Raw genomic sequence first — 17,546 nt, 5'->3', positions numbered from 1 at the left:
CTAATATGGCATCTAATAATGATTTCTTATTTATTTGTTTGAAAGGTGAATGTAGGTGTGTACATGTGAGAGTGAGGGTGTGGAGAGACATGGAGAAAGAGAGATAGAGAAAGATCAATAGAGAGCAAGAAAGAGGGGATTGATAATGACAAGTTTTACAAATTCATGAACTGGATAAGTCTCTCAGTAAAACAAAAAAGAGTGAGTGCGAGCCGCAAGCAAACTTTTAGTTCTACACAGGACTAAAAATGAGACATTTATAAAGTCTGAAAGGTTTGTTATTTGCCAATTCTTCCCCTTATCTCATTCTCTTATTTTTTCTTCCTTCTATTATATTTTCTCTTCTTTTCTTTATTATCTCATTCCTTTTCATCTTTTTCTTTGTCATACTTTTTTTTCGCCCCCACCTTTTCTCTTTTTTTCTGCAACGCCAATAGGCCCATAAGATCCACATCCATTTTTCAATTTCCCTTTCATATTTTTGTGTACTGTATGTATTCGGTACAAGTGGAGGCAGTCTGAGGTTTGAAGTCATTTTGTGACGAAAATGAACCACTGATTTTTCTTCCCTTACACGCTATATTTTTCGGCTAGTAATTTTTTTCCTCTTCCTTTATTTATTTCTTTCTTTATTGTCTTTCCATTCCCCCTTTGTGTTTTATTATAATATCCTTCATGATCTCTGTATATCTGAATTACTGGGAGTGGTCAGCCAGCAACGTTTGGATTAATACGTTTCTACCTCGTACTCCTTCATTTCTTTTCCCTTTCCTTCCCCCTTTTTTGTTTTGCTAGGGGCAAGGACCCCCCCCCCCCCCGATCCGTGCCTACCAATTGCAAGGTCCAGTGGCACTCAGACTTCCTGTTTCCTTTTCATTAAAAAAATGATAAGATAAAATGAGAGAAAAATTCAGCTTTTTTTTCCTCCTCCCTTACTTTTCCCCTCTTGCTCTCTTTTCCCCTGACTTTTCTTTCCACCCTTCCTTACGTTCTTTTGATTTTCTTTCTCTTTTCCTTTCACTTTTTATTAATTTCCTTACTTTTGTCTCCCTCTCTTTCCTTTCTCTCCCTTCCTCCATTTCTCTTTCCTCTTCCTGGCTTTTCTTTCCTTTCTCCATTTCCATTCATTTGCTTCTCTTTTCCCTTCCTTTTTTCCTTTTCTCGCTTTCATTCCTTTCTCCCCCTCTCCGTTTCTCAAATGTTGCTTCTCTCTCCCCTTCTCTTTCTCTTGAAATACTTTTGCTTCTTTCACTTTTTCGCCGTCCTTTTTTCTTCCATCTCCCTTTCCGTCTTTTCTTGTCTTTATCCTCATTTCGTTTTATTCTTCATCTACCCCCATCTACCTTCCCTTACTTTCTTTCTCTTGTCTCGTTTCCGGGTGAGGAGGGTAAAAGGACAACCCTCGCCCCCTACCCATGTACAGGCGCCCCCCCCCCCCAAAAAAAAAAAAAAAAAAAAAAAAAAAAAAAACGTCCCCAAAAAGAAAAAAAAGAAGGGAAAAAAGAGAGGAGAAAAGGAAAAGGGAAGAAAGGTAGCTTTGTCGGGTTTTTTTTTCTTTTCATTCTTTATTTTTTTTCTCAAAAGAGAAACTCCTTCACTCTTGCTCTAAATTTATATATGAATTTTGCTCCCGCGCTGCGCGCGGTTAATGACAATATTGAAGTTCTCCATTGTTTCCCCCATCCTTTCTCTAACCCTGTTTTTCCACCTCAGCTATATGTGTTTCTTGCCAGTTAAAGTTCAAATGTATACATTACGGCATGGAATTAGAATAAGGTTAGGCTGAAGTCAAGTATATGAAGTTATCTTTTTTTTAATTGATCGCGCAACTTCTGGTCGGGTCGGCTCCGGGCGGGTAAAATCTTTATATCAATTTCTGCCGTCACCTCCATAAAGTCAACTTCTCCCGCTTTTCAGCTCATTACTAAACAACCATAATTTTGGGGCAAACAGGTTCCTAATTTTAAAAGAGGAATGTATAAAATTCGTGTCGTATTAAATAAAAAAGTACAATATCTTTTTATCAAATTCTATTAATCTTCATGTCATTTCCCTGCACATTCATCTCCTGTCCTGTTTTACGCCCTCAGTTTGAAATTTTGAATGACACTTTCTTTATAATTCAAAATGAAGAGCTTCAGGATAAGTCAAAGAAATTAGACATCCTTTTTTATATAATTTCAATAAATCACAGAAGTTTCAACTTTTTGCGCACTATTTTCCATGTAATGAAGTTCAATAATCTTAGGAAATCAATTGAATTCGAGCCGATGGGGTATTAGAGATATCTGCATTTGATGAAACGTCCGCCCTTTGAAATTTCAGAGTTTTATTGCTCTGCGCGGGGAGATATCTTCCTCCCGGCATATACACTTCTTCTCCTCTGTTTTGCGAGTTAAAGATATGCACTGTTGCTAAATTGTTTGTAATCAAATCTGATCTTTCCAAGGCAAGTATTCAATATATCTTTGAGAATACCCTTTTCTCGGGACCCTTTTCATGGCAAAAAAATGATAAAACGCTTTAGCTTCCGCGCTTCGCGCGGGGTTATGATTTTAATTTCCTCCATTGTATTCCTTTTTGTGCGTTCACAATCACTTTTGAAAACAAGGTTCAAAATCACAATATAGTCAACTGAATTGGAGCTGATATAGGTACTAGAGACAAGGGAGACGGCTCCTTTTCATTTTAATTTATGAAACACCAAAAGCTTCGCGTCTTTTTACCGCCCCCTCCAAAATGAAATCCTGGCTACGCGGTTGCCCATGTATCCCTTCATCCGAACCATGCAGTGGCGGATCCAGTCGGATAAGAGAAAATACCATTTGACTGAAACTTTGTGCACTATGGTGGGCGCATCCAAAGCATCGCGTCTATGCAAGATCCACCCCTTACCCGACTTCGCCACAATATAAGTTAAAGTAAATTAAATAAAAATTCCAAGTGTAAACTTCAATTCTTAAGATTGTAAGTTATGAACGATAAGATGTTGCATTGAATAACAAATAAAAATGCTATAGATAAATTGTTTAAAGTTTTTGCAGTCCAATTATGTTGTTGGGAGGGGGGGGCGAGGGGTAAGTCTGTAATGTGAAAAGATTGCGGGGCGATATTTCATGACACTATCAAAGAAAAAGATACGAAATTCAAATAAAATACAGAAGATTTTTTTTTTAAATTGATATCGTCATTTTTAATATACATTTGGTAAGAATCCTCAAAAGAGTGCCCAGACCAAACTTTAGCAGTTTTTGAGCTATATTTAAAGATGTACCGCCGAATTATGATTTTGTGCATTAATGAGCATAATTAATCAATTAAAAAATAAATTTGAATAATTTGGGTACAGACTACAGTTAACTACCAAAGTTTGGAGATTACGTCATGGGAGACGTGCGTGTCAATAGCTCACACTTCGCGCTTGCAATTTTTGATAAGTGAGATACACATCCTCTTCATGCATTCCTTCATAAAATACTCAAAATGTCCCTTTTTCAGGTCAGTATGATATTGATAAAAGTAAAATTAGCTCGCGCTTCCCTTTTCGCTATTTTCTTAACAGTATATCAGCTTGCACTTTGCGCTTGCAGTAATTGTTTAGTGAGATGAATATATCCTCTTTTTTTATTTTGGAAGGTGATTCTAAAGTGTTTTCAAGTAAGAATATAAAAAAAATCAGCTGGCGCTCTATTTATTCGAATAGTGATATATCTTGTTGATGAATTCATACAAAGAGTTATTTAAATATTCTGTTTACAGATTCGGCTCGCGCTTCGCGCTCGCATTATTAATTTAAACTTTATGAGATAAAGGCCCTATATTTTTTTCCATACTTTCACGTCGCTATTTAGCAGAATACAAAACATCGGAGACTTAAAAGGGTATGGAAAACCAAGGAGCTTCCAAAGGAGGAGCAAAGTTAAAAAATGTTGTACAGATCTCCGCCTATTGAATATCGAGCAGGAACACCACGGATAAGATTCATAAGAACAATTCATCACCACGGGACACCAGGGCCCCGTTTCACAAAGCGTTACGACAGATACAAATCAAACTCGATTGTAATTGATCTGCAATTCCTATCTCTTATCTACACAAATTCAGATCAATCGCAAGTTAATACTGATTTGAATCCATCAAAACTTTTTGTTAGAAGGGCCCCAGGCATGCTCGAATAAGTAATGTCGATCGCCATTGACAACTCTTTGTTCCAACTTCTTTTCAATTCCAATATCCTGGTATCAACGCGAATAATAGGCCTTTACACGATGTTTTAAGAATCTTGCGGACCACTCTCAGAACGCAATACGGGACAGTGATCTCGTATAGGGCATATACATACATAAATTATGCCATTAAAATGAATTAAGGTATATAAAACTCATTTTTAGGAGATCATAAACCGATTGGACTGAATAAGAGGGGACAGCTGAAAATAGACGCCCAGTCCGATGCATCATTTTCTTCTTCAATGAAAAGATGACAGTGAAAGGAGCGGGTAAGTGATTTTAGAAAATCTTCAGGAATAAAAATGAAACTCATTCCTTGCAGCTGGAGAAAGGTGCAATTTATGGCGCAGCTAATTAATGTTATGGATTCTGATTGTCATTCATTGGCCTAATTCTATAGGATCCTTTTATTTTGGATAGGATTGAGGGAATTTATTGTTTTGCTTCATATTAATGTTCTATTTTTTGTTTTTGTTCAAAAATTGTTCTAATTAACCAGGGGCGGCGCCAGTGTATTTTGTTTTTGGTTTATAACCTGTATTCATTGTCTTCTCTCAAATCAAATATACAATAACAATATAAATCTCATAAGCAAATTTTATTTTACTAAAACAGATATCACAGAATTATACAATAGTACAGTGGTCATTGACAATGAAAAATATAAAATGATAATGAAGAACATGCAACTTATTTGTCTCTAATACAGATTGAAATTCGTTAAAATCTTAATGATACTGAGAGAGAGAGAAAAAACAAAGATAAATTTTTGGATACGATCGATATAGACGACTCAAAGATGGGGTCATTTTTATCAGTTGAATAACACTGGGTGCATATAGCGTCACACAACCTTTCTTTTTCCCCTATTTTCTTTACTGCGCAAAAAAAAATGGGGCATTTGCCCCCATGTAGGCCTATTGCCACCCCTGATTCTAACATGTACATGGGAAAAAGCTAGCCTTGAGGACTCCATGATATTTTTTAATATGTTGACATATATATGTCAAAATATTAAAAAATATCATCATGGAGTCCTCAAGGCTAGGAAAAAGCTATAATGGGCAGATTATTTATGTTTATGATTACATGACAGTCATGGGAAAATTGTTTGCATATGTGATGTCACAGAATATAAGTTGTTACAAATCACTCATGTTCTTTTATGCGAAAACAAATTTGACTTCAGGGTCGTTATCCATTTGAATGTATTAAACAAAATTAATGTGCCAGTCAATGCATTTTGAATGAAATTGAAACTGTATTTACCACAATCTTCATTAAAAAAACATACAAATCAAGAAATATTTCAATAAAATACATTATAACACAAGTGAGTATATTTAAGAATAGTGGAAGGATCACTGAAAAGTTACAAAGAAATTATAAATTAGCGATCCTGAAATTAACACAAAACAACACAATTAAAAAACAAATGCAGTCAGGAAATCAGAACAAACAAACATAACATGTATACAATTGTATCTATATCAGTATTACTATTAGGCTTTCTGCATTAAATGGATTTTAAAATGCCTTCAAAGCTTTGAAGAGTTTTGCACTGTTTAATATTTTTAGGGTGTCAAAATATTCCAAATAATGGGACCTACATAAAAATATGTTGTTTGAGAAAGACTAATGACCATAATATTGCACGAGTATCTGCTGAATTTCTAGTATTATATCTATGTATATCTCTATTGGTTTGAAAAATATAGTCAAAATTATCAGGCAAAAGGTTGTTATAATAGGAATACATTAAAACAGATAATTGAAAAACATGTAGTAAAGAAATTGGGAGTATATTTAAATTTAAGAAAAGGGGTCTGCTATGACTTAAAAAGGATTTATGGCATACATTATACGAACTTGTCTCTTTTGAAGAAGAAAGGTACGATTCAGTGCGGAGTGTTGCTTGCAGAATCCCCAAATAATATTGCAATAAGATATGTAAGGTAAAATCAATGAATTATACAATGTAAGAAGAACATTTTGTGGTAAAATGTCTTTAAGTTTACTCATTATTCGTATTATTTTTGGAAACTTTCATTAAGACCTCATAATTGTGTCTTCCATTTTAAATCCTTATCTATACTAATTCCTAAAAAATGTGTAGTTTTTGCATGTTGAATTAAGTTGCCATTAAAATATATATTTATTTTATTTGCACTAATTTTCGGAGATTTGAAAAGCATCACTTGGGTCATTTCAGAATTAAGTTGTAATTTATTCGCTTCAACCCATTTGCTAACCTTTGGAAGTTCACAATTAAAGTTTTGAGTAAGACATTCTACATCACTGTGTTTATTCTATATATTGCTGTCGTCTGCAAATAAACAATTTAATAGTGGATATACTGAATTTAAATCATTGATGTAAATCAAAAAAGTATGGCACCGAGAATTGATCCTTGCGGAATACCGCAAGAAATAGTTTGATAATCAGAGTTTTTAGAATTGTACACTGTAAATTGTTTGCGGCTATACTCAAATAACAATGATATAATTTTAAAGTAACACCACGGATTCCATAATGAAAAAGTTTTTTTTAAGTATTTTGTGATTTATGGAGTCGAATGCTTTTTTTAATTCTAAGAACAGTCCAATAATAATATCTTTGTTTTCAATTGCTTTTTATACATTCATTAAAAAAAATCTAAGATAGCATGATTAGTGGAATGTCCAGCTCTGAAACCAAACTGTTTATTATAAAGAATTTTGTTTTTAATAAGAAACTTTTGAAGTCGTGTATAGATGCATCTTTCAAAAAATTTCGAAAACGGTGGTAGTAAGGAAATGGGTCTATAATTTATACATAAATCATTTGGTCCCTTTTTATGTATAGGAATAACTTTAGCAACTTTCAGACCTTGAGGTACAATACCCTTTTCAATACTTAAATTAAAAATACTGCAAAATGGTTTAGAAATAACATGACTCTTTTAACAACAGTACAATCAATAGAGTCAAAACCAGGAGCTTTCCCATTTTTTAAAGACAAAACAATATTAATTATTTCTTTTTCTGTAATAGGTAAAATAAAAATGAGCTGTATAGGGACAACTTTTACCCAAGAATGATGCAAAGTTATTGCAAGTGTTGTTGCGAATGAAATCTTTGATAATTATTTCGGAAATTAAAAATTACTAGGCCTATATGCTAATTTTATGAAAGTCTCACATTATGTGTGCCTATTTAGAGTGAGCCAGAAAAAAAATGTCCCATCAGTTTGAAGTTGTCTTGTCTGAGGCATGTATCTCACACACACACACACACACCCTCTCACACACCCACACACACACCACCACCCACACACACTCTTGTGAAGGGTGAACAGTAGGTCTGTGAGATATTTTTATATCGTGACATGAAAAAGAGTTTTTAAATCTAAGAATTCATTATAAGGATAGGTCTCCCTTAACAAAATGCGAGCGCGCAGAGCGAGCTTCAATGTTTTATATTAAATAAAAAAGGGGACATTTTAAGTAAGTTTTTGTTATCATAGACATTGTTCAAAATATAATTACAGCTTGAAGCGCGAACAGATTTTTTTATTTTTTACTTCAAACGGTATTTTGAGTGCCATCTAATCTCCGTAAATATGATAATGTATCTCATTGAACATAACAGGTAAAGCAATCCTTTAATTTGATAAAGTGACCAGAAAGGTTTGCTATTTGGTAACTCTCCTAATTTTCTTAATTTTTCCCGATTTTATTTGTTTCTTCCTCTTTTCTTTATCACTTCCTTCCTTTTTTTTCTTTTTCCATGTCTTCATTTTCTCTTCTATCGCGCCTTTCTCCTTTTTTTGGGGGGCAACGTCAATAGGGGGCCACATCGGTTTCGGCCCCCTGGATCCACATAAATATCTTACAATATTTATTTCCCTTCCTAATGTATTTATTTTGTACAAGAAAATGCACGGGCCTTTAGGCTCCTAGATTCACAATTTTGTGGAAAAAATATCAATATACATTAATGATTTGAATTCAGAACTGTGCATCATTATGAATTGGATTGCAGGGGTCAATTAAATTGATAGGAGACAAAGAAAAATGGCGGGTCAGGTCGATTGGAAGCCATTCCTTTGTGGTTATTCCCAGATTTAAAAAATCAGAGTTATGACTTTGACGTATTTACTATTGTTTTTATTACAATGGAAACCTTGATTGTGATTGGCTGCTGACCCCTGTTACCATGGTAGTTGCCATAATGAAAAAGTTACCAGATAGGCACAACTCATTGTGAAGTGGGCTAAAGGTCTGTTATGTTGGAAGAGAAACGGAACGTATATGTATAAGACTTGTTTCACTTCTTTCCTTTTTTATCCATCCATCAGCTCAAGAATTAAAATGGTGTTGACCAGGACTTCTACTTCATTGAATACTGTCACCCAGGGACTGTCACCTAATGCAAGTGCCGGCCAGCGAATAGCGATGAAGGTTTTCATCAGGATGTAATGACGGTCAGGTATATGAGAGGATGCTACTTGGAAAGCATCCGCGTGTGGTTATGAAGACGCAGTTTTACCATGAAAGGGAGGGGAATGTGGATAATTGACTTGGGTTGACGAATATACCAAGCCGATACCATGATTGTAAAGTTTACCTGATGTATCATGGTGAGGGGTGATCAAGGATCCAGTGGATGGTCTTCGGCGGCTCAAGCCCGAGGACCCATACGTTACATGAAGGAAATGTTCATGTTAAAGGTCGAGTTATTTTGAATAAATAATAGAGGAAAATCGAACCAACATAATGCTTTAAAAAAATCAGCAAAATCGGATGTAAAATAAGAAAGTAATGACATTTTAAAATTACGCTTATTTTACACAAAAAACATCACAGTGATGTGCAAATGAGAGAGTCGATGCTGTCACACACTCACCCTCTTTTAAAAAAAATATTTCAATCTTTGCAGAATAGAAAATGATGATAAATCCAGTTGATCAGAGGTTACAAAATGCCATTTTCACGTTTCACATTAAATGAGGATATAGAATTGTGAAATCAAGCGAAATTTAAAATATAAGAACCTCCTAATTTTACATCCAACTTGATTAATTTTTCATCATTATGCATTCAGTGGTCTTTTGAGACTTTAAATAGCAATGTTTTCTATAGTTTGATTGCTTCCTTCATTGCATGATTTCATATCAAAATCTCGCCGATCTTCTAAAAGTTTCACACCCTTGTTCTAAAACTACATTTATTTCATCGGCACATTTGAGGTATAGAAAGGTAAAACATTCAATACAGATGTTAACCAAGAGCAGCAATTTTATAGGGTGTAGAAACTGCAAAAGAAAGAAAAAAAAGGGTAAAGATGAAAAATGAGAAGTTTTGTGATACAAAATGTAAATGCATCAAAATGAAGCGTCCCCCTTCTTTTCAGGATCTCATAAGATTTTACAACACTTGTAACGTAAAGGTTAGATAATTTGCTATGGAAAATGTTTGTTATTATTTTTATCATCTCTACTATTTAATTAAAGTGTATTTTTGTCAACGAGAGATAGGCGCCGCTTTTCCAGCGGCGTCGTCAACATTAAGGTCAAGTTTTTGAAACATCATTAATGTAAAAGGACCTATTTCATGAAACTTGAACATAAAGGCAATCAAGATATCACTGATCATCTTAAATAAGTTTCACGTCATAGGATGAAGGTAAAAGGTCATTTAGGGTCAATGGACTTTGACCATGTTTTGGTATAGTAACCAAGTTTATGGTTTGCAAAATAATAATCCGGAGGCACTTTCGGTGCCCAGAGAAATTTCGATAATAATTTTTGTTTCGTGAATCTTAATTTGTTCATTTAGATATAATTATTTCAGCCCAGAGTACCCCTTTAAAGTGATGTAGACACGGTATAACGCCAATATTAAGGTGCACTTGCCCCTTCCCTCCAAAAAAGGCGATGTAGAGTAACTTCATTTATCTCATATTGTTCATAAATACACAATAGTTTATACTTTGCGATATCCTAAAGTAAGCTATATCGGTTATCATTGTATAGCAACACAATGATGTGTGGTATACATAATTATGTGACAGACACATTGTAGAGCTACAAAAATGAATTTGTAAGCATATTAAACTTAATACACACATTTTGACCGTATTTGGAAGATTTCTTGGTCGTTTCTGAAAATTAGAGAAATTTACATTTACTTCAATTAAAAAATGTGTCTTTTTTACATAACCACTGTATTGCCATTCGGGTCAAATTTTAACCTACTGAAATGAAACTAAATGAACTGCGTGATGGCATGAAATGATACTAAAAATGTTATATAATTTTCTAGTGACATTAAATCTCAAAAGACACAGTCTGAAGTGCAAATGTTTAATAACCAAAAGTGTTTTTTAATCCCTATTTTACAATTTTTACATAACCAACCTACGAGAAACCCGAACAAAAGTTGCTTCCTGATGGAACAACAGATCCCATAGACTTCTGGTCCTGATACAAGAGTTGCTCCCTGATCTTGGCTATACTTTAGTTATATATTTTCTTTAAATCAAAGAATATCTTACTTTGGGTGCCATTACAGAGGTGTCGATCCGGGTGGTTGAGGCGATGTGATCGGCCCCAATGAACATATGGGGGGCAAACATATCGTTCTTCCCCAGATAATTTTGACAACTTGAGAAATTTACAAAATAATGCAGTGCCAATAAGTATTAAAAATCATTAGAAAGCAATATAAAATATTATTATACACAAAATTGTCAATTTTTCTGCCCCAATCCGACTCATTGATCGACGCCTCTTGGCATCGTTTTAAGAACGGTTGTACATGATTGTGTAGTAATTTTTTTTCTCTTGTTTGTATTTGTTACAACTATTGGGTCACAATTTTGCTGTGTAATCTGTTGAACCTTGTAGAAATGAAATGATTAAATGAACGATTGAATGAATGCATGGGTGAATGGATGAATGAATGAATATTGCCTAGTTACTACCTCATTCATTCATTTATTTATCCATTCATACATGTATTCAATTAAATGACCTTGTTACACCTCCATTTGGCTACTTCTATTTATTATCGTACAGGCTTTACATAAAACTTGTGCGTCTCTCACCCCCTCTTCTTTATCTCTCCCTCCCTCTTCTTTATCTCTCCCTCCCTCATCTCTATCTCACTTTTTCCCATTTTCTTCAACATTGCTTAATATTTCACTTGAATCATATTCCTATATATTCCTCCGTTTCTCTACTTCCTTTTCTCTGCTTGTTTCTGTTAATTTGCATTCATACTTTCAACACTCCTTCTTTGTAAAACTCCCACTTTCCCTTTTATCCAATTAAAAATGCACCCTTTCTCTTCCTTTTAAAGGGTGATCTTTCCTATTAACCCTTCATAAACAATAATTTAACAGATATTTATTTACTCTATCTGTTATGGATTTCTAATTCAAACTTTATTGTTTAAAAATAAAAATAAAGTTATCAATACCTCACCCTCTTCACATCCGGGTTATCTTAAAAGCATCTCCTTCCTCGTTGATTACGGATTTTGCATTACAACTTTTCAGTAATCCTCCACCTTTTTTATTATCAATTCATAAATGTTCTCCTCTGATCGATGTTGATCTATCACTATAGCCTAAAATCACACCCAACCAAATTGATTTCTCCCTTGTCAAACAATCTCATCATGCGATGCACGCGTCTCTGACAACCTCATTTTTGCCCGTTCCTCACGCCTTTCTCTCTTTTTGTCTCTCTCCCACCTCTTCTTTGCACTCTAACATTTTTCTCTCTCTTTCTATCAGTCCCTCTTACCCCTCCTCTCCCTCCCCTCTCTCCACCCCCCCCCTCTTTGTTTGATTCTTCTTTGAACTAGTATGAGCAAAGAAGATGATGATCACTCTCTAAAGGGACTTTCACTCTTGGTTGTTTTATATAATGGCTGTGCTCACAGTCAAACGACCAATTTTGAAAGCCCCTTTATGTATGTATTTTCACCCTGGAAAAAAGAGTGAACTTCATGAAACACGTGTTCACATCAATAAACCTGGCCCAACAATCAATTCAGCCAATAAATGAACAAACTTCCAATTGCCAATTTGAAATTTTTTTGGTAAAAATAATTTCTTGTATTATTTATGTATTGCATATCTAAATGCATTATTATTCATAAATAAAAATTGAAATGTGCTGCAAAATTTACAGCACATTGTAGGAATATCAAGATGAAAATTAAAAAAATAATGATCACTTGGTGAAGTTCACTCTTGTTAAATGAAATATCCCCTATTTGAAATAAGTTATACCTGGAATGTTGCAAAGTGCATTGTTATTGTGGTATTCACTATGAATTTGGAAAAAACTTTGGAACTAGCCAAGCTTACTTTCATTTGAGTGGATATTGAATTATTTCATATCAAAATAATAGAATAATGCAATATTGGTTGTCATGGCATTATAAATTGTGTTTTGAAAAGAGGAAAAGTGCCAGAAATTTCAATCCACATTGCAACAGTTTACCCGGTATACAATCTGGATGGGACGGGATGGGGTGGCTTTGAATCTTAAGCCTGATGCACACTACACAATCTGACCCAGTGCAAATCTGATTTTCAAAGCACTTGTAATACCATTTAATGTACATTCCAACCTATATCAAAATCTTATTAAGTTGTATGAAAATTGAAATTCCATTCTATTTTGAGCCTCCCTGTGGAGATAAAAGCAAATTCTTATGCCAACCACAAGGCTTGCGGTAAAGCTGAATTCTAATTTTAATATTCCCAGCATTATACCAAACTTCAAAGAAAATAATTTTACTACTTTAGAACTTTCATAAAATTGTATCAGATTGTGTAGAGTGTGGCGGGCTTAATTGCTGCAAGCCAAAATATGACGTTCTTGAAGTATAAGCTGAAATGATCAAGGTTTAACATTTCACCAATGTCCACCTTGAAATATTTTTTGCATGCTTCAAATGAAACAAAAAGGTAATTGAAATAATGAGGGTTGATGATATAAAATTTTTAAAATATAAAAAAATATCAAGGCATCAAGTTTCATCTTGGCCTTGTACCTGAAAAAAAAATTGTACAATGATGCATGTCAACCTTCTAAATTTGGACTACCTTTTACACTCTGTAATCTGTATAGTACCATGACCAGTGGCGGATCCAGGATTTAAAAATAGAGGGGGCACAAAGAGCACATTTCATCATAAAGGGGCTCGAACAAAAACTATCCTAGATTTAGCTATATACATGCAGGCCTATGTCCAATGGGAGATTATCAAAATATAAAGGATGGGGGGGGGGGGGGCAGTGCTCCCACCTGGATCCGCGACTGGTGACAAATTCAAGAGCAGATATCAGGAACGTCGGTTTTGGCTTGCAAAAAATAAAGAGGGGGGGGGCAGGGGGTAGGGGACATCACCATGGATAAAAATGGGACAGACACACTATGTGTACAAACAAGCAAAACAATAAGGCAAGACATAGAAATATACCAAAAAAAAACAATAAGGCAAGAATGTTCATTTTCCAAGTGATTTATTGGATATTCTCTCAAAGAAAAAACGAACCAAAAAAAAATGACCAGCAGCCCAGAAGATTCATCCAAGTCATATCACCATAGCAACTGACCCCTTGATTGAATGGAACAAACCCTAACCCTCACAAAATGACCTCCAGCCTGATCTGAGCTGGGGTCTTCTCACCAAAATCACTAAACTGTGACACCATTACCAATAGTCCTATTTTTAAGTGAACTGAGTGGAACACTGGACACCATCATGCATGGTATACCGCATCTTTAATGCAGGTGCTTTATTTCAAGTTCAATGATACTTTGTATAGCCATAAGTATGCAAGACAATGCAATGACTTAGTATAACATTACTAAGGGCAACAATTGAATGGGGGGGGGGGGGGTGACTTTCCTCACCTTCTTGTCTTACCCCACCCTCTTATCTTACTTATCCCACCTCCTAGTCTTACCCCAACCCCTTGTCTTACCCCACCCTATCCTCCATACCATATGAATTAGCCTGTTAATCTCCTCTGTAGTCTTTGTATTCATCCTTGAACAAAGCCACCACCTTATTTCCTTTAATCTGCTCCCTTCCTCACTACCATCTTCCCCTCCCCTCTATTCCCACCTTTCTTCTCCTTTTTACAAGTTTAGCAGTTAATCCACTAATTGTGCTCTCTCTCCACAACTTCCTGTACTATCCATCCAAGAAACCATTTCATGAATATTTTTTCCATTGATTTTCATGGACAAAATTCTTGCATGTGATTGGCTGAGAGTAAATTAGTCTGTGATAATCACTGAAAAAACTCTTCATGAAATGCTCCCTATATCTGTCAATCTTCCATCATTTCACATCATTTCAACATTTATTATCCATGACTGATATTACTATGTTCTAAATAATTGATAATAACTCTTCTTTGAGTTGCAGCTTAAAAAAAATAAAATTATTTTTTTTAGTATAATATTCAAAATTTATTTGGATGTGCCATCTTTTGTTTTGCTTGATTTTTTTAACAAATTTGTTATCTATTATAATTCTTTAAAATTTTATCTCATTTTATCACTATTTATTTCTTATTTTGTTTATTTATTTACATAAACATTTAATCATTAACTTTTAATATTTACTTTTATTTTTTTTTGGGGTAGTGTTTTTTTTTTTTTTTTTAATGAGCATATGAAATATATTTCAATTTTGGAAATATACCCTTTTCTGTACATAATTCATTTGTGTTCCTATGAACTGAACACTGCAATGTTCAAATATTTAGATATATGCAAATAAGAAAAAGAATACCTTGTTTTGGGGTTTTTTTTCTGTGAAGGTCATTCATTCATTCACCATCATAAAGGAACCAAATTTTTGTGTTTTTATACTACAGTTTCGCCACGGTTTTGAAAGTGGGGGGCTGACCATGCAAAAAAATCATGAGATGGTCATTTTTCAATTTTTTACACATTAAAAAAAAAGGCCCCCCACCCCAAGTTGAGGCCCCTGTATTGTATCCATCACTCCACCACACAACTCTGAGAGATAAGGCGAAAAGAAGTGGCGCTGGCAAGGTATGTGAATCTAGATCTAATAGGTTGGACCCTCAACATAGGCCCATCCTGAGAAAGTGCACTTTATTTCCCACAATGGTTTATAACCCCCTACCAGTCATTACAATACAATGCTTGTATCCTAGTCATGAAGTGCAATGTCAAATATCACAGACAGCAACCAATAAAATGTCTAACACTCGTTCAAAACTGGAAGAATCCATTTCTTTAGCCAAAGAGTTGTCAAACAGCAAATTCCTTGAGATGGCACACAGTAAATTTCTCAAACTGCATCCAGATGGCATGTGGAAGCATTGTCAAATTTCACAGGCAACACCCAATAAAATGTCTAAAACTCATTCCAGACTGGATGTAAGAAATCACTTCTCTAGTCAAAGGGTCATTGACAGTTGGAAAAATCTACCAATAAATCGAAAGACAACTGGATCAACTAAATACCTCCCCAACATGGCAACCTCTCTCACAAAAATCCAGCCAAGTGAACGAATTCAATTCTCATCACAAGGATATGAATTTACAAGGAAAAAAACCTGATGATGCAACAATTGATGAAACACTGAAATTGGAGAGTTCAGAAGGTTGAAAATCTGGCGGATCACGGCACCACTCGTAGACCGGTAGGTATATGAAGAGATTAGCATCTTCTGATGTCAAGCCCCAGGACCTGGTGATGAAGCTTCGACTTCCTTGAGACATGATCAGAGGGACCATGAACAAACTGAAGGAACTGATTCTATGATGGTCTGCAAATATGGTTTGAATGTCATCACAAAAAACAGCAAACAACTTGCAATCTCCCATGAAAGATTTCTAGATGGTACAGGATCAAGGGATGCAGATGTTGTCACTCTGGATCATTTCAATGGAAGGTCGATGAACAATCAATTACCCTGTAGTTTGGCATCACCAATACTTGCTTGGAAGATTCAACCAACCTGAATAACTAAGTGAAAGCCATAGGTCCAATATAACTGATGAGGGTAAGCAGGAGTACCTTGAGCACAAAAAACCAATGATTCCCCTCACTTTTAGGGACATTTCTGAAAGAACTAGATGAATTTCCTCTACACAGGAAATGTATTAAAAACTCCCTTCCAAGAAAAAAAAGTAGTTTGCTCCTAGACACAGAAAAGGAATGTTGACAAAGGCTTTAAAAATTATGTGACGTGCAAGATGTATCAAAGACCTCTAAATATCATGCATAAGCTGAAAAGAACACCATTCCTCATGGTCAGACACCCGGGGGGGGGGGGGGGGGAAGTCACACTCACCACACCATTTGCTTCCAAGCGTGTCCACAAACTTATGAAAATGAACCCGAACAGCGTTTTCCAATCGATTATACAAGATAAAATGTTTACCGCATATGGCGTATTTTAAGATACCACTTGGCCGAATTTGTACCCCTAATGGCGTACAAGTAACCACATTTTAAAATGGATGTTAATATATTACAATGATAATTAAAATCTGTAATTTTTGAAGGTTTCCATTAAAGTCAGCATTTCAATGTTCTAATGGGATTCAATTTAATACCCAACATCAAAGACGGGATTTCATTTTTGATACCCTAACATCGAATGAAGATTTAAAAAAACACCTCTTTTATCAGGAAAAGATCAATGAAGCATTCAGACTGAAAATATACCATTTTTGAAGCATTTTGTGGACGCACTTGCGAAGCACGCAATGTGGTGTACATGAATGATGAGGATCGTCAAATTTGCCAGATTTCTGAACGTCAAACACAAAGATGTCACATGCAAATGAAACAAAATTCTGAAAGTTGGCAACCCTCTCTTCTCTTCTTGTGTGCAGATACAAATAATACCCTCACTGGGCCAATTTGGGGTGCCAATCTGGATCGATCCTGATCAATGCCGAGTCCTCAAACTGTCTCTGTTAAACTGCTCAATTGATGAAATTTGACAAGCGTGTAAAAGTCCCAATACAAATATCAATAAGAGTTGACTAAAAAACATTACAACAGCAAGGATCTCGTAAAATGGCTTGAACAGCAAACGACAATTACAGGCAAGATGGAAATTAAAATTCGACATTGCACTTCTAAAACTAGATTCTTGACTAATATGTATTGCTCTGATTGAAGGAGCATTGTATTTTACTCATTGTGGAAAAACCATTGAAGCACACAATGCTCATACCAATGGGTTGAATTGTTACATCTGAAATTGAGTTAATAGAAATTTTTGGCAGATGAACCGATATTGAAGAGCTACCTTC

At 35.0% G+C, this 17,546-nt stretch overlaps 1 long non-coding RNA gene across 1 annotated transcript; it reads left to right on the top strand.

The window, feature by feature from the left end:
- The first annotated feature begins 4,256 nt into the window (after positions 1-4,256).
- Positions 4,257-11,257, top strand: LOC129265874 (uncharacterized). The gene is made up of 2 exons (XR_010294147.1): positions 4,257-4,498; positions 8,568-11,257. It is a non-coding gene; the product is annotated as an uncharacterized LOC129265874 (long non-coding RNA).
- The last annotated feature ends 6,289 nt before the right edge of the window (positions 11,258-17,546 follow it).

This window comes from Lytechinus pictus, chromosome 7 (assembly GCF_037042905.1).
Source record: "Lytechinus pictus isolate F3 Inbred chromosome 7, Lp3.0, whole genome shotgun sequence".
NCBI lineage: Eukaryota > Metazoa > Echinodermata > Echinoidea > Temnopleuroida > Toxopneustidae > Lytechinus > Lytechinus pictus.
Note: the sequence above shows the minus strand (reverse complement) of the source record. Positions and strands in the feature narration are given on the sequence as shown.